At 38.1% G+C, this 19,437-nt stretch overlaps 1 pseudogene; it reads left to right on the forward strand.

Moving 5' to 3' along the window:
- Window positions 1-1,305: 1,305 nt before the first annotated feature.
- LOC126722160 (uncharacterized) lies at window positions 1,306-5,858 on the forward strand (annotated as a pseudogene).
- The last annotated feature ends 13,579 nt before the right edge of the window (window positions 5,859-19,437 follow it).

A 19,437-nucleotide genomic window follows, 5' to 3' on the forward strand; every position in this document is an offset into this window, starting at 1 on the left:
AGCAAATCATCCAGTTGACATGTTACAAGGGAGATTATGCATTCAATATATTCTCAAATCATAACGAATCAAGGAGTTCAAGGATTCAAAATAAATAAAAATCATATTAAATCTTAAAAACTTATCAACATGCAATGATTCCAAATAGTAAATCAATCTCAAAATTCAATCATCAATACATAGAAAGCATGTAGATAATTCCAAGAGCACAATATAAAAATATTAGGTTTCACCTCTAACCCTAGCTAGAGATTTAGCCACACATAGTTATGCAAAAGAAATCCATAAAAACAATGCTAAACGTCTAAAAAATAAAACCAAAGATGAAAAATGTTCTAGGGTTTGCATTATTTTAATTGCAACAAGTTTTTGGCGCCGTTGCCAGGGAATGCGTCTTGAACACTATGTTTTAATTTCTATTATTTTCAGTAGTTTGCTAGATTTTGGTTTAGATTAGTCGTTTTTATTTAATAGTTTTCTTTTGTTTTTATTTAGATTCTCATCATGGAGCAAAGTTTGGGGAAGTTCATCAAGTTTGTAGAACACTTAACAAAAACTTCACCAAAACTTTTCAGGTAATTTGTTCCAATTTGTTTGAAGTTACTGATTTAATTGTGTATGAGCGTTTGGCAACGTGACCATGCAAGACGGCTTTATAGAATTGAATTGGAGCAAGTTATTGTTGAGTTAACTGAGCCTTATACAAAACTTTTTGATAATTTTTCAACCATGGCTGATGATGAGAATACTCAAGGGGATAATGAGTACCATAATGACCCACCGGTCAGATCCCTTAGGGATTATTTGCAACCTACCAGAACTAGTACACCTTCGTGTATGGTGTTCCCTGATGCTATGGGAAACTAAGATATGAAACCGGGTGTGATCCGATTACTCCCTAAGTTTCATGGGCTTGATTCTGAAAGCCCATATTTGCACCTCAAAGAATTTGGTGAGATATGTGCTACATTGCAATATAACAATGTTACTGATGATATTGTGATGCTTAAAATGTTTCCTTTTTCATTGAAGGAGAGGGCCAAATCTTGGCTACACTCCTTGAGGGCCTAAGGCCTAATGCCATTAGTACATGGCAAGAGATGACTAGGGAATTTCTTAAGAAATTTTTCCCGACCCATAAGACCAACACACTTGGGAGGAACATAATGAATTTCTCTCAAAAGGAGAATGAAACTTTTTTTCAGTGTTGGGAGAGATTTTTAGAGTTGTTACTTGCATGCCCGCATCATGGGTATGAGACATGGAGAGTTATTAGTTTTTTTCTATGATGACTTGTTTTCAAACATGAGGCAATTTGTTGAGATGATGTGCAACGGTGAATTTATGAATAAATCACCAGATGAAGCCTGGGATTACTTTGATCTTTTGGTTGACAATGCTCAAGTTTTGGAGACCACAAATACAAGTGAAAGGGCAAAACTTGGACCTAGTTCCAAGGGAGGTTTATATCATCTCAAGGAAGAGGATGATGTAAATGCTAGAATTGCCAGACTGACCAGAAAGGTAGAGGCCATAGAGTTGGGAAAAACTAGTGAGGTTAAGAAACTAGGACCCATTGAGAGTAGCTGTGGGATGTGTGAGACCAATACACATTTGACCAAAGATTGTCCCACAATTCCTGCATTTCAGGATGTTTTACATGAGCAGGCTAATGTAGCCAATGCTTATAGGAGGCCTTTTAGTTCGCCATATTCTGAAACTTATAATCCTAATAGGCGAAACCACCCGAACTTTAGTTGGAGAAATGACTCATCTACCAATGAACCCCAAGGGTCTTCTTACCATGCTCCTTATGTAGCGCCACATAAGAATTCCCTTGAGGATACATTGCAGGCCTTCATACAAGGCCAAACCCAGATCAACCAAAATACAATGCAAGATTTTCAAGAGTTAAAAAATTCAGTTGATTGAATTGAATCAAGATTGAATGTGAGGGAAAAAGGAATTTTTCCTGCCCAACCCCAACCTAACCCTAAGACCCAATTTGAGGTCCATGAGGTTCAAGATCCTCACATGGAACTGCTAAGTCAGTCACCACCCTTAGAAGTGGAAAAGTGATAAATAAAGATACTCCTATAAATGTCTCACATTCTAAGGAAAATTCAGAAACTAAGGGTGATGATGAGCCTAGTGATGTTTACAATAAAGGTGGGGAGAAAAAATATATAAGCCAGTTGCCCCATTCCCTCAAAGACTAAATGCACTAAAAAGGGGGGCAACAAATCAAGACATCTTGAAGTGTTTCAACAAGTGAAGGTAAATATTCCTTTGTAAGATGCCATTAAATATATTTTTTCTTATGCAAAGTTTTTGAAAGATCTTTGCATAGTGAAGGGAAAGCTCTATGTACAAAAGAAGGCGTTTTTAACAGAGCAGGTAAGTGCTCTCATCCAACACAAAATTCCATTGAAATACAAAGATCCAAGTTGATTTAGGGAATTTATTGCCTTACTTTGTGTACGAACAGTTGGGAAGTTGTTCTACAACTTGCAGGCCGATCTATACGTATACTGAGAGGATGTGTTTGTGTAGATATTGTTCGCTGTGGGGCCCATGCCCCTCACGATTTTGTTCTCCCTTAAAGCACACAGCAGTAGGGGAAAAGGCATCTACACATTAAAGGAAGGTCACTCCTTATAAGCACATTCTCATGTGCTTTCCTAGGTGATGTGGGATTCCATGGATTGCAAAACTCCCTTTTGGGTCACCAATCCACCCCCCTTACGAGCACATGCATCCTTGCGTGTAAGGCACTTCCAGCTAAGACATGGCTTTGATACCATCTGCAACGACCCCGAGTCAACTGTGTAGATATTGTCTGTTTTGGGGCCTATTTCCCTCACGATTTTGTTCTCTCTCAAAGCACACAGCAGTGGGGGAAAATGCCTCTACACATTAAAGGAATGTCACTCCTTACAAGCATATCTCTATGTGCTTCCCTAGGCGATGTAAGATTCCATGGATTGCAAGACCCCCTTTTGGGTCACTACAATCCACCCCCTTACGAGCACACGCGTCCTCGCATGTGGGACCCACACTTCCGGTTAGGGCATGGCTCTGATACCATCTGTAATAGCCCCACCCCAATTGTGTAAATATTGTCCGCTTTGGGGCCCATATCCCTCACGGTTTTGTTCTCCCTCAAAGCACATAACAGTGGGGGAAAAAACCTCTACACATTAAAGGAAGGTCACTCCTTATAAGCACATGGAGATGTGCTTCCCTAAGCGATGTGAGATTCCATGGATTGCAAGACCCCCTTTTGGATCACTACACATAACCTATTTCACAAGCTATTATCCCTATTCCTATTATTTTGGGATAGCCATTCTTAGCTACTTCTAATGCTTTGATTAATTCCAAGAATGGTGTCATGAAGCTGACATTTGGGAATATGACCATTGAGTTGAATATTTACAACATTTGTAAGCAACCTACTGATAATGATGATGATGGAGAGATTGATGAGGTAAACATGATCCAAACATTGGTGGAAGGTAAATTTGCTCATTCTATGTTCTCTGATCCTATAGAAGCATGTTTACTTAATTCCAATAATGATGACATAGAGCTGGACATGATTAATGCTTTGCTAGATGCTACTACAGCAATGGACAATAATAGATGGAAGTCATGTTTTGAAGAATTACCTACACTTAATAAAATCTATCCATCTAGTGTTCAAACACCAAAGCTTGACTTAAAACCATTGCCTTCTGAATTGAAATATGCTTATTTGGGTCAAGATGAGACTTTTCCTGTTGTGATAGCTGCACAATTGAGTGACAATAATGAAAATGATTTGTTGAATGTGTTAAGAGAACGTAAGGGAGCTTTATGTTAGACCATAGCTGACATTAGAGGGATCAGTCCCTCTATTTGTACCCATAAGATCCACTAGGAAAGATAATTTTCCTTTGCCTTTTATTGATCAAATGTTAGAAAGAGTAGCAAGTCACCAGTTCTATTGTTTTCTAGATGGCTATTCAGGGTATAATCAAATTGCTATAGATCCTGAGGACCAAGAGAAAACCACTTTCACTTGCGCCTTTGGCACTTTTGCTTACAAGCGAATGCCATTTGGACTTTGTAATGCTCCAGCTACTTTCCAAAGATTCATGCTTAGTATTTTCTCTGACATGGTAGAATGCTTTTTGGAAGTATTTATGGATGATTTTTCTGTTTTTGGATCTTCATTCACTAATTGTTTGGCTAATTTGAAATTGGTTTTGTCCAGGTGTGAAGAAAAGAGCATAATTTTGAATTGAGAAAAATGTCATTTCGTGGTCACGAAAGGAATTGTTTTGGGACACATTGTTTCTTCCGATGGAATAGAGGTTGACAAGGCAGAAATTGATTTAATTTTTAATTTGCCAGCCCCTAAAAACATTCGGGAAGTGCGGTCTTTCCTAGGACATGCAGGTTTTTATAGGAGATTTATAAAAGATTTTAGTTCTATATCTAGACCTTTATGTAATCTCCTACAAAAGGAAATTCCATTTAGTGGACTGAAGCTTGCTAGTTAGCTTTTGATAAGCTAAAGGGTATGCTCACTTCAGCTCCAATTATGCAACCACCCAATTGGAATCTTCCTTTTTAGATAATGTGTGATGCAAGTGATTATGCTGTAGTTGCTGTTTTAGGGCAAAGAGAGAACAAGAAACCTCATGTCATTTATTATGCAAGTAGAACCTTGAATAATGCTCAAATTAATTATGCTACTGCAGAAATAGAACTTTTACCTGTAGTCTTTGCTCTTGATAAATTTAGGTCGGTCTTAATTGGATCCCATGTTCTCGTTATTCTGACAATGCAGCTCTCAAGTACCTTCTCACCAAGAAGGATGCTAAGCCGCGATTGATTTGATGGATCTTGCTACTCCAGGAATTTAATATTGAAATTAAAAATAAAAGGGGAGTGGACAATGTGTTATCTGATCACTTGTCAAGAATTGTTCTTCCAAATTCCATTGAACATTCTCTTATTCATGATACTTTCCCTGATGAACAATTATTTTCTGTTTCTAAGTTGCCATGGTTTGCTGATATTGTTAATTATCTTGTTACAGGCACTTATCCGGATTATTGGGGACAGCAAGATAAGAAGAAATTTCTGGTTGAGGTAAGGAAATTCTTTTGGGATGATCCTTATTTGTTTAAATACTTTCCAGACCAAATAATTAGGAGATGTGTCCCTGATAATGAGTTCATGAGTATGATTAATTTTTGTCATTCTGAGGCTTGTGGTGGCCACTTTTCTGCAAAGAAAACAACTGCCAAAATTTTGCAATCAGGTTTTTATTGGCCTACACTTTTAAAGGACACACATAATTTTTGCAAAACTTGTAAGCGATGTCAAAGATTGAGAGCAATATCTCATAGGAATATGATGCCTTTAAACCCAATTTTAATCATTGAAATGTTTGATTGTTGGTGAATTGATTTTATGGGACCATTTCCCTCTTCATTTGGATATCTTTATATTTTGGTAACTGTGGATTATGTGTCTAAATGGGTTGAAGCCATTCCTTGTAAGACCAATGACCATAGACTGGTTTTGAAATTCCTTAAGGAAAATATATTGTCTAGGTTTGGAACACCACGTGCCATAATCAGTGATGAAGGCACTCATTTTTGCAATAAATATTTTGAGGTCTTGATGAAGAAATATGGAATCACTCATAAGGTTGCTACTCCTTACCATCCACAAACAAGTGGTCAAGTAGAGGTATCTAATCGGGAAATAAAAAAGGATTTTAGAAAAAAAAAACGGTTAAACCAAACCGCAAAGATTTGTCTCTTAGGCTAACTGATGCACTTTGGGCATACCAACCCTGATTGGTATGTCACCCTATAGACTTGTCTACGGTAAAGCTTGTTACTTGCCTGTGGAACTTGAGCATAAAGCTTATTGGGCAATAAAAATTCTGAATTTTGATTTAGACAATGCTCATGCTCAATGCAAGTTGCAATTGAATGAACTTGAGGAAATAAGGAATGATGCCTATGACAATGCTCGGATTTATAAAGAAAGAATGAAAGATTTTCATGATAAGAATATAATGAGGAGGTCTTTTGAACCATCTCAAAAAGTTCTTCTTTATAATTTGAGGCTACATTTGTTTCCAGGGAAGCTAAAATCTTGATGGTCTGGCCCTTGCATTGTTAAAACTATCTTTCCACATGGGGCCATTGAGATTGAGAATCCAAATAATGGCAGTGTTTTCAAGGTCAATGGCCAAAGGTTAAAACCATTTTTGATAACTTTATTCCAGAGGTGGACACCACCTCTCTTAAAGAACATATTTATCTTGATTGATCCATGCTCTCATGGGAGGAGTTGTTTTACTTTAGTTTTTATTTTATTTTTTTCATTAACAATTGGATACAGTGATGTTAGTCTTCAGACTGCTTTCATCCTGCCATTCTCAGGTACTCTTTACCAACTCTCCTTATTTCATATTTTTGTTTTCTATGTAATAATTTTTGCATGACTTATGCTTTGGCTTATAACATTGAGGACAATGTTGAGTTTAAGTTGGGGGGTGTGGCTTTGCATAAATTGTTTCCATGTTAATTTGAGATTTTTGTTCATTTTCATTCAAAAAAAAAATTCAAAAGCAAAAAATAAATAAATAAAATAATTTGAGATCACATTTGTTGTACTTGAACTAAATGATTTGGCACATGAGTTTGAGAATTTTTTTTATGCTTTTTGCCTAATTCAAAAGTACATGTAATCTTAGTTTTTATTTATTAATCTTTTGTTAGCAGTGAGCAATTAATGTTGAACTTTTAGTTGTGCTTGTGTTGGATAAGGTAGTGTTATCCTAATAGCCACTCTGAGGCCTAATGAACTTTAACTTGCTTGTTCACTTGGTTTGCTGAAGAAGAAAAAATATTTTGGTTCAAATTTAAGGCAACCTTTATTCAATCTCCGGATTGTATTATAGGGTTAATAAGGGACCAATGAATAGACAAGGTACAATGAAAAGGGCTACTTAGTTGCGAAAATCTCTAAATGAAAAAAAAAAAAAAAAAAATGGGGGTTCTGATTGAAGAAGGAAGCAACATAACCATGAATTCTATGTGATCTGATCTTTTTGTTTAATTGGTCTATCTGACTAGAGTGAAAGCCATTATTGTAAAAATGTGAGTAAGTTGGAATATCACAAATAAAGCCCAAGAGGTATTAAGGTGAATATCCACATCTCTCGTTGACTTGGACAGTGAGCTCGGTTTGGAATTAGAGTCTCAGGTTTTTGACCTGTTCGTAGTGGATATTGGTGTTGACATTGCCTTGGAGAACTAAAAGTTTACCTTGTTTAAGCCATACTCATAGTATAACTTGGTGCATATTAATTTGCGATTTTCTAACAGAGGCTTAATACATTGAACATAAGTTGTTGTCTTGGAAATTATAATAAGGCTAGAATTATTCTCAATCTTTTGTGCCTTAAAATTCTAGATTAGAGTATTTCCAATGTTCTCCAAAACTCTTGGTTGTGTTGCAATACTTTTGTTGAATTTCTACATATTCATTGCTTGAGGACAAGCAAAATGCTAGTTGGAGGGTGTGTTGATTGCTTAAAATTACACTATTATCTTAGTCTTGGTAGGCAATATCACATCAATTTCATGTTTAATTACACGTAAATATGTGAGTTTGAAATACTTCTAAAAAATATACTCATTACTGTATTTTTCTCTTGTAGGAGATAAAAACTATTCACCTAATCGTACAGACATGCTGTCTAGAGAATCCAAGGGTCAAGATCAATTGGATCATGATTTTTGAAGCATTAAATAAGTCAAAAACGTGTGAGAATAAAAAAGGAAAGAAAGAAATTTGTCCAAACCAAAATTGGAAAAATCTTGATATGGAAACATCCTGTACTGTTTCAGTATTTTTGCCATAACTTCTTGCAAAAATGTTCGATTTACCTGATTCTTGTGGCCACGGAAAGAAGACTTGAAGATCTACAACTTTGTAGTTTACCACAAATTCCAGAAAAATTGTTTTGAATGTCAAAAGTGGGCTGGAAGCTGACAGTGGATAAAATTCCGAAAATCAAGGGATTCTCATCCTAAATTTGAGGGATTTTCTCTTTTTCTTTCAGAGGAGGCTGAGGTTATACATTTTTCATCTCCACTATAACCTCAGCCTCCTCCAAAAGAAAAAGAGAAAATCCCTCAAATTTAGGATGGGAATCCCTTGATTTTCAGAATTTTATCCATTGTCAGCTTCCAACCCACTGTTGACCTTCAAAACGATTTTTCTGGAATTTGCAGTTAACAAAGTTGTAGATCTTCAAGTCTTTGTTCCGTGGCCATAAGAATCAGGTCAATCGGACATCTGTGTAAGAAGTAATGTCAAAAATACTGAAACAATGCAGGATGTTTCCATATAAGGATTTTTCCAATTTTGGCTCGGACGAATTTCTTTCTTCCCTTATTTTATCCTCACACATATTTGACTTATTTAATACTTCAAAAATAGTAAAAGTTCTCACAAGCCGAACAAGAAGGGATAGTGATTGAAACTTCTTCTCCTCTAGGTAGGAGCCTTTTCTCTCACTGTGGGTGAGCTTTCCTTTCCACTACTTTTTTTCCTAAACGTAGTGGCTTCACTCTACTACTCTTCTCATACAGCAGTAACACCTTCAAGTTTTAGATGGATTCGGAATTTATCGAGAGGATGCGTAGAATCAAACTGACAAATGAAGAGGGTGAAATCATCCAAGTTTGCCCAAGCCAAAGGGATAAAATTTTGGAGGAATGTTCACTCAGCCTGTTTGGAAAATTCTTAACGAATAGACCATTCAATCAACGAGCTGCAAAGAATCTTTTGCACACTACATGGAAGTTTGATTCGGACCTTAAGATTATCAACGTGGGTGAAGGACTATTCCAGTTCAAATTCGCTATGGAAAGCCAATTGACATAGGTACTCAACAACGGACCATGGAGTTTTGACAACTATCTCCTGCTTCTTAGGCGATGGGAAAAGGGAATGAATGCAAACATGATAAAGTTTACCCACTGCCCAATGTGGGTGCAAGTGTGGGGCTTGCCTTTTGAACTCTTTAGTGAAGATATAGCGAGAGACATTGGGAGAGGAATTGGTCCAGTGGTGGAAGTGGACTGCAAGGGAGCCGCATCAAACCACTTCCACCACCGGACCAAACTTGAAGTTTACACAATAGTGACTTAGACCACTAACATCCTATTGCTACCTCAAGTAGGAAACTTACTACCATGACCACGTGACAGTTTCGAATCCACGAACTACTTCTTTCTTGGATTCCCAGCAAGTACAAGCACTCCCGCTTGTGTATCTTTAAGCTCTTGAAAGCAGCAACTAAATTGATCACCAAACTCTCGACATCAATCTTGAGATTGGAAACCCTAAGTGTATGTGAAGGCAAACACCTCTAGATCTCACAGAAGATTCACACACACAGCATAAAGAGCAACCTCAAAAACGTGGCTAGGGTTTTCCCTTTTATACTTAAGGCAAAACATAAAAGCCTACACGTCAAATGGGCTTGGGTTGAGTTGGAAATTCTGCAGAAAAAACAATCTGCACGACTTTCGATCGATCGAGTCTAATTCTCGATCAATCGAGCCAGGCAGATTTACACAGTAAATCCTGCAGTAACTCGATTCCAACTTTACATAAAAACACGTACTTTGAGCAAATCTAAACAAGACTAAAACGTTTTGATCATGGTTTGCCAACATTACAAAATGAAGTTCTAATACATTAGTTCCTAATTCCTTAGAACCTAACACAAAAAATAACAATCAGTAGCAACCTACCACTTATGATTTGTTGTAAAAATGTTGTGGACATATCATTTCTCTTCTAAATATGAAAGACTAATAAGTTTTTGCTTTTGATGCGGTGTACTCGACCATGAAGTCAAAAATTGTGCAACACCAAGGGAGGTAGAAACGCAGGAAAACCAATATGGGGACTAGATGAGGGCGGGGCACCAGAGGGTGGAAGGCCAGGGAAGGAACACCACTCACGGACCCACTGAGGAGGGAGACGATGCCAGAAAGTCAAACACCACTGGCAACAAACGACAACGTACACGTCAGCCTCGAAAATCATGGAACGGATATGGCATTAAATCCATACCATGATACGCCACTAAATGCTCCAACAGTTACGGATGAGGCGGTATTTACTCCAAAAACAAATACCACACTGATGAATCTGGACACAATAATGGAGAAGGGAGAGCAAAAACGGACAGGACTTGAAGGGCAAGCCAAAAATCCAAGGGTGCAATTATTCAGCGTGCCAATTGATTTCGTTGAAGGCTCAAACGGAAACATAAAATCTGATTACGTAGCAACTGATCGCATGCCTCTTGCACGTGCACTTTTAAATGAGTCAAAAAAAAAAAAAAAAAAAAAAGCACAAGGCCGTAAGGAAGAGTAAAAACACAATGGGGACTTGGAAAAAATTTCCACAAACACAATAAAGAAAGCTACTGGGGCTTTCTCGGAGGCAGGAGGGAGGAAAAGAGAGAGTGGGGAGCAAAAGGAAATGGGGAAGGGTACTGAGACGGGAAGCAAGAAAAAACAAAAACTCAAGATGAGAGCTACAATAACAAACCAACATCGGCGGAGGCTACAATTCAGCCCCACCGGGAGCAATGATCATATTAAGCTGGAATTGCTGTGGGCTTGGGAACCAACGCGCAGCCAACGTTCTCTCTCACTTGGTGAGGGAAAAAGCTCCCACCATTTTGTTTCTAATGGAAACAAAACAAACCGTTGAGGAGATAAGACAGGTTCAAAGGGAATCGCACTATGATTCAATGTTAGCAGTCCCATGTTTGGGAAGAAAAGGCGGCCTAGCTATAATGTGGAACAAGGAAGTGGATTTGCACATCCAAACCTACACAAAAAACCATATCGACACTCTTATTCTCACAAATTGTAACTCTCCATGGCGAATTACAGGGTTCAATGGTAAACCGGAAGAACAGCTTCGACATGAAACTTGGGACTTGCTTAAGCACCTCAAATCAAGGATTACAACCCCATGGCTGTGTATTGGGGACTATAATGAGATCTTGGCATCAAGGGAAAGGAAGGTGGACAACCCAAACCAATTAGGCTGATGAATAATTTCAGGAGCACACTGCTACACTGCGGACTGATTGATCTGGGATTTTCCGAAAATATTTTCACTTGGAATAATGGAAGGGGAGGAGATGATTTTGTGCAATTGAGACTATACAGAGCTTGGGCAACAATTGGAGGAGCCTATTTCCATAGGTTTGGGTTTCTCACCTCCAAGCCTCCTACTTTGATCATGTGCCTATCTTACTCAATACAAACCCAACAAGCCACCAAGTCTGAGCCAAGAAATTCCCATGAAGGTTTGAGGAGAAGTGGGTAACGCATCCAGATTGTGACGTGGTTTTTCAACAAGCATGGAACCACATAGTGACCACGAGAAGCCCTATGTACCGCCTATTTGAAAAAATAAAAAATTGTAGGAGTGCGTTGGTGGGATGGAGTAAGATCACCTTTGGTCAATCAAGAAATACTCTCCAAGAAAAGCATAGGATTTTGGAGGAATTGACTAGAGAAAATACAGTAGCACATTGGGAGGAAATCAGAAGGGTAAAGGATGAAATTAATACCATATTGTACCATGACAAGTTACACTGGTGGCAAAGATCTAGATCAGTATGGTTAAAGGCAGGAGATAAAAACACAAAGTTTTTTCACCAGAGGACAAGCCATAGATGTCGAAAAAATAATATCTCAGGTATTTTTTATGGAGGTGGGGTGTGGCAAGAATCTAAGGAGGGAATAGCAAGGGCAGCTCAAAGCTACTTCCATGAGCTGTTTAAATCGGCAAACCCATCAGACATGAATAATGTGTTGAATTCAGTAGAGAGGGTGGTCACTCCAGAGATGAACCAAAGCCTTCTCCAAAACTACATCGTTAAAGAGGTTCAGCGTGCTCTCCTTCAAATGCATCCCTCCAAATATCCGGGCCCCGATGGTATGTCCTCTTTTTTCTTCCAAAAATTTTGGCATATTGTAAGTGTTGATGTCATAAATGTTGTACTATCCATCCTCCACTCAAGTCATATGCTACATAAAATGAACTTCACACATATTGTACTAATCCTTAAAAAAAAAAAAATTAAAAAAAAAATGAACCATTGTATATGTTTGATTTTTGGCTAATTAGCTTAGAAAATGTGGTAGCTAGAATTATCTCAAAAGTAATTGCAAATTGGTTGAAAATGATTTTGTCAAATGTAATATCAGATGCCCAAAGTGCCTTTGTACTTGATAGGCTGATAACTGAAAATACCACTGTAGCTTTTGAAGTGTTACATAGGATGCGCAACAAAAGGAGTGGCAAGAAGGGCCAAATGGCAGTGAAGCTGGATATCTGTAAAGCATATGATAGGGTGGAGTGGAGCTTCCTTAGACAAATGATGATAAAATTGGGATTTGATGGAAGATGGGTCAACTTGGCTATGGAGACCAATGCATTGCATCGTACTCAATCTTGATAAATGGAGAGCCTGAAGGTTTTGTCCAACCATCCCGGGGCATAAAGCAAGGAGACCCATTATCACCATATTTACTTTTATTGTGTGCTGAAGGTTTGTCTGGAATGATTAAAAGGGCTATGGAAAATAGGGAGATCCATGGGGTATTATCTTGTCCAAATGGGGTGTGCATATCCCATCTATTGTTTGCTGACAACAATTTACTATTTTATGAAGCATCGGTAGGAATGCAAATGCCTTATGGATATCTTAGGACAATATGAAGCAGCATCAAGCCAAGCAATAAATAAGCAGAATACATCCTTCCTCTTTAGTAGAAACACAAGGGAGGAGGTAAAGCAGAACATTCAGCAAATGTTGGGAGCAAGGATTATGACCAATTGTGAAAAATACCTTGGTCTCCCAATGGGAATTTTTTTTTTTTCCAAATAACCTTAAATATCAAACCATTTAATTAATTGTCACGTTTCAAAACAATGTGAGAAACTAGCATCTCGAGTGTTTAAAACTAGAGTTCCAAGATAAAACTCGAGTTTCTAAGTCTCGATTTGTAAGTGGTGGCATCTAATGTGGAAAAAAATCCACGTGGAACTCAAGTTTTTAAGACTTGAGTTCTTCCTTGCGTTCTTCTGACCCAGTGTTCTTCTTCGTGTAGACCTGAAGACCAAATCGTCCAATCACCCACCTAGCATTCAATCATCCAATTGAAGCTCCAACGTTCTTCGTTCTTCATTTTTCGTCTTCAAATCGTTCCTCTTCAAATCTGTTCTTCCTTTATTCTTCGTCAAATCATTCTTCCTGTTCTTCTTCAGGTTAGTTCTTCAAGTACCAAATTCAAATCTTAGAGACTCGGTTTTGCTTTTTAGAACTCGAGATCTATCTGGCATCATATTTCCAACTCACCAACTGGGAATCGAGTCTTTAACCCTCGATTTTTAAACTAAAATCGAGTCTATAAAATTCAAGATACTAGTTTGCAATTTTCTTCCAACCGCATGTTAACTTATGATATTCTTTCTCCTCACTATGCTAGTCTACAAATTCCCTCCTACCAATGGGATGTGGGAAATCAAAGGTGAACACTTTTAAAGAATTGCAGGAGCGGATCATAAAGAGGGTCATGGGATGGAAGGAAAAATTTTTCTCCAAGGCGGGTAGGGAGATTTTAATCAAAACTATTGCCCAAACCATACCCACATATACTATGAGCCTCTTTAAACTCCTAAAAGCACCATGTGACTATCAACTCTACACTAGCCAAATATTGGTGGGGGCAAACAAAGGATGAGAGGAAGATACACTGGATAAATTGGAGAAAATTATGCAAAAAAAAAGAAGAAGGGAGGAATGGGATTTCAAGACATACAAACCTTCAATTTAGTTATGCTGGCTACACAGGCTTGGAGATTGATACACCACACTCACTCCCTCTTTTATTGCGTATACAAAGCAAGGTACTTTCCAAACAACTCCTTCATGGAGGCTGAGATTGGACACAATCCATCATATGTGTGGTGGAGTTTGGTAGCTGCTAGAGAGGTGATAATGGAAGGATCTAGATGGAGAGTGGGGAATGGGAGGCAGATTGAAGTTGGGTCACGGAATTGGCGCCCTGAGGGTGGGAGACCTGATTGATGATAAAGCTTAGGAGTAGAAAAGGACAATGATAGAAGGGATTTTTGTGCCCAGAACCTGTGAGGAAATCCTAGCAATTCCCCTCAGCCGAGAGCGCACCTGAGACACACTGATATGGAAGGAAAATAGAAAGCATGAATTCTCAGCAAAGTCTGCCTATCATGTCACTCTCCAACTAAATAAATAGGAGGTACCAGAACACTCACAGGCAGGAGAGGAGTTTGGAAACTCAATCTCCTACCGAAAGTCCGAACTTTTATGTGGCGAGCTTATGAAAATATTCTGCCAACTTGTGACAACCTGCACCGGCGAAGAGTGGATATGGATAGAAACTGTGAATTCTACCACCAACCTAAAATGAGAGCACACTTGTTGTGGGAGTGTCCATTTGCTCACAATGTTTGGTCCTTGTCCAGTGGGAGGGTGCAGAAATGCAGGAACGAAGTGGGCAAATTTTTCCAACTCTTCCTAGGGATGAAGGAGAAACTGACAATGAAGGAGCTTGAACAGTGGGCTACTACAATGTGGGCAATCTGGAACGCAAGGAACAAAGCTTATTTTGACAAGGTACAAACAAAACCTCAAGCAATTTTGGATGGTTCTATAACGCTACTGACTGCGTATCAAACACTCTCAGCCACTCAGGAAAACCCATGATATGGAGACATGGGGTCCACGAGTTTATGGGGGTTCTTGCCTCACTCTGGTATAAGGAAAATGTAGTCTGGGACAAGTGTGCCCATTTTCCCTTTACTCTGTATACAAATGATATTACTATCAATAAAATATTTCTATCAGTTATCTCAAAAAAAAAAAAAAAAAAACCTTCAAAAATCATGCTCCAATTGATCTTGATCCTTTGATTCTCTTGACAATATGATTAGCTGAATGGTTTTAATCTCCTACAAGAGAAAAATACACGTAATGAGTATATTTTTTAGAAGTATTTCAAACTCACATATTTACGTGTAATTAAACATAAAATCGATGTGATATTACCTACCAAGACTAAGATAATAGTGTAAAGCAATCAACATGGGTCATTCATAGCAAACCTATACCTTCCTTATTTACTCGACGAATTAAAGGGGTCCCTTTGAATTCCATATTCAAAGTTTTGATAAGATCTATTCAGTAAAAATAATCAGTTCAATACAATTATTATGTACCCACAGGTGTTATATTGGATTTTAATCAGATTTCAGATCTATTATTTGGAGATTTATAATTCTTCCATTTTACTAGATGGAATTTCAATTAACTAGATTCACAAGTGTTAAGTTCTAAAAGTTTAGAACAATTGGCAAACCGTGAACACAAACTTGTCAAGATATAGATTACTAAGTCTATAGGATATATTAGATAATGCTCAAGGTGCTACAAGTTAGAATACAAGAAAAAGGAAACTACAAGTTCAAGAATTTGAAACATGTCAGGTTCGACCGATCGAGAAGAAGGTTCAACCGATTGAGATGCGTTTCTGCAAATTTTAATGTTGGCTCAACAGCTCATTAAGCCCATTAAGTGATTAGGGTTTTAGATCTAATTCACCTAGTATTTAAAGGAAACTCTAAGGCACATTTTAAAAGCATTTTTTAGAGAGAGAAGAGTGCATCTTGTGCCTCCAATTGTAGATCTAGGGTTTTTGTACCCAAAACTCTCTAAAATCTTCTACCGACGATATTCTTTGAAGAAACTCAAGATCCGGTGTTGTAGAAGTTGCTGTATACAAGATCAACTACTGCTGATGGTCTGAAGTTTTTAGTGGGATCTCAGAGTCACAAACGTTGGTGTTTTTTGTTCAACAAATAAAGATAGAAGAGTTCATGGATTCAAAGTTACGTGTGTTCAAGTGAGTAAGTACTACAAGAGGTAGCTTTAAATTTAGGGAAAAATCTATTGTAAAACTTCCTTTCTATATAGTGAATTTGTCGCCTTAAGAATAGTTTAGGTTAAATCCTCCTCAAGTTTTTTACCTTGAAACTAAACGGTTTCATTGGTTTTCCTAAGTCATCATATCGCTTGTCTTCTTTATTTTCCCACACTTAGTGATATGATTGTTTGTGTTTAATCTAGATCTGAATAATAAACCTAAGTAACAACTTGGTCAATTAATTAGGTTAAACAATCTGAGTATACAAGAGTCTAAATAATCTAACAATAAGAACTACTAAATCACTTTCACTACAAAGTGAATCATTTAGGTACCATTGAATTTCCATTGGAAGAGGAATCTTACAAAGATCATATTGATTCTTATCAAGGAAAATAGGATTAACTGAGGTTGTTCAAATAGGCACAGGTTAACTAAACGGTAATGCAAACACTGGTGAGAATCCAATGCCTCGAAAACCTAAGAGTTCCTTCGCAAGGTTCATCCACGGAGGGTGAGTCAGGGCCTAAGACCAGGCCTGATTACGATTAGATGTAGGAGAGAAGCCCGTTTAGGAATCACCGCATATGTTTACTCTTGAATTGATTTGTGGCAAGAGAAATTGCTATATCTGCTATTCAAAGGGAAGAAATTAGTCTATTACAGTTCTGTAAAGTGGCAGTAAGAGTGACTTATCTGTCAACTTTTCCACTATCACCCCTAAAAAACCAAACTCTGCCTTGTTAAGGGTCATTTTTGAGAATCCAAGTAGAAAGAAGAAAGCCCAACGACAAGGGCAGCAAAGAATTGGCAAACAAAGCCCAAGCAGCAAGAATAATGGATCGTAGGCTCATGAAATAAACAAATGGGCCTTAAATAGGCAAGTGGGCTTAAAGGAGCCCGGAAAGAGAGAAATAGCATACCCATGGGCAGTATATGATATAGAAAAGTGAGAAAGGGCCACCGCAGGTCCAAAGTAATGCAAACAAAGAAAGTAAAGGGTTAATGGCAAGCCCATGAACCTCAAGGATGAGAATAAGGTAATTGGGTCAGGGAAGCCCAATAAAGTTAGTAAAAGCCCATAGGAATACAGAGTTAGTAAAATGGCCAAAGAAGCCCAAAGAAAGCAAATGGGCCAAGGATGCTCAAGAGAAAGACAAAAAGGACACAAGAGCCCATAAGTAGGAAAACCAATGGTCATGCCAAGCCACTAGGGGAAAGAGTAAACGGCTGGCCTAAAGAGGCCTAGTAGGACTGAGTCATTATAGCAGGAATGACAGAGTAATATGGCAGGAAATAAGGGCAATCAAGAAATGGGTTAAAAGAAATGTAAGGCCCAGTATCAAATAAAGCCCAGCTCCTGAGGGGAGCAGGAAATCGAAAAGCAACTAACATAAAAAGTCAAAGAAAACAGACGACAGACTATGCAGGCAAGCCTCCAAACCACGGCAGGCGAATGAGCAGCAAACAGATTTTGGACACACATAGAAGGGAGGCACGTGCAAGGCCCAGGCACCATCAGCCTGTACCCAGCCAATACAGGGCATGGTGAGGTTGTGGGTCCGAGGTAAGAGGGCATGGTTTGGTGGTGGGGAGAGGGAAAAAATCTATTTTTGAGGTTCCGGCTCAGGCTCTTTTGGGGGAAGTATCCTGCTGAGATGACATACTACCCAAAAGAAGCAAGCTAAGTTGGAACCACTAGCTGCATGCCATGAGGGATAGGGAGAGAGAAAGAACCCAGACCGTAGCAAGAAATGGTGCCACAACAGACAAACAAACAAAATACCCTTCTTTGTCTAGTGATGGGGGGGTGGCACATAGACGGACCAGTGGTGGTCGGCCAGTACACCCAGACCAGACAAAGGAGGTTAAGAGCTAAAATAATAAAATCTGGTCATGGCAGGCATTATAAAAAGGGAACCTTGCCGTGAATAAAAAACAGAGCAACAACGGGAACATAACTAAGGAATAGGAATTCGAAAAGATATACCAGGAAATAGAAAAGAAACGAGTGTGAGGGAAAGAAAGAAAAGCAAACAACCAGAAAGAAAATAGATGGAGAGTTAGAACGACAGGCATGCACCAATAAATTGATTCCCTCTTTCCCTTACAAAATCCTGCTCTTTGTCAAAATCAAAAGGAGTCATTTGCGCATCAACCATTCAGGTCTGTTTCCCTCAAGGTAGTTAATTTCCAAGGCAGGACTTTCCTGGGAGATTGATTGCGTTGAGAAGAAACGTTCTTTCCTCTCTAGTTTTGCTCCTGCGGACCAGATTCAATCTGGCTTTTTTATCTTTTGATTAACTCATATATACTACCATTTGTTCCCTTTGTTCTTTTCTAAAAGTAATTATTATTATTGTGATTATGTTTCTTAGGGATCATTTGGTCATTTTCTATTAAAGTAGCTAGGATATTTTATTTTGTTATTAGGGTCCGGCTCCTCTCCCATTAGAAACCCTCCCGTTCTCTCCATTTTTTGTATAGATGAAGGACACGTGGCAATTAAATGATCTAATGGTTGAAAAAAAGCCACTTCAAGCTATCCTATTTCTTTCAATCTCCTATTCTTCGCCTCTCCCTTCTCTCTGCAACAACCCATTCTCTCCTTGGTTTTTTTTTTTTTAAGTGGCACAACAATGAGTGGGTAGGAAGGCTTCCGGCGGGATTTCGGTGGCAGCACGATACTTCGTGGAGTGGCTTGACTGGATTGAGGGTAATTGTTCACTTTATCTGGGTTTCTCTGCCGAAGATGGCTTAAATAGTGATTTTGGGTTGAGGGATGCGTAACCTGTGTTTGTGATTTCTGATGTGAGTAATTTCTTTATGGTGTCAATTGTAACAGAAAGGTATGGCAATGGTTATGAAGATGGGATTACAATAGAGAAGTAATTTTTCTGTTTTTGTTTTCTATTTGTTTGTGGGTTTCTGATGGGTAGTAGTGTTAAGAATATGAATCCTAGTAAATCACCATTTGTTGAAGCTATTGAAGATAAAATTAGAGAAAAAGATAAAGTTGCACATAACATTAGATAACTAGAGTTTATCCCTTTTTGTTGTAGTCTTTTTATTTTTCAAATGCTTGTAATTATCCTTATAAATGAAATCCATATGGAAGCCTGGAGATTGATTTGGCTACTAGCTTTCTTTACACTCTGTTTTTCAAACTAGAAGAACACTATGGCAAGGAATGATTTTATTTTATTTTTTTTAGAACCCAATTTACTGCTACTTGGGTATTTTTGCTTCTTAGGATGCAAAATGGTGAAAAGATTAAAGATTTCATTATTCATATTCATATTTTGACAGTAAAAGTTAGCCAAATGGGCTGAATTTCTGTAAAATTTTC

This window comes from Quercus robur, chromosome 4 (assembly GCF_932294415.1).
Source record: "Quercus robur chromosome 4, dhQueRobu3.1, whole genome shotgun sequence".
NCBI lineage: Eukaryota > Viridiplantae > Streptophyta > Magnoliopsida > Fagales > Fagaceae > Quercus > Quercus robur.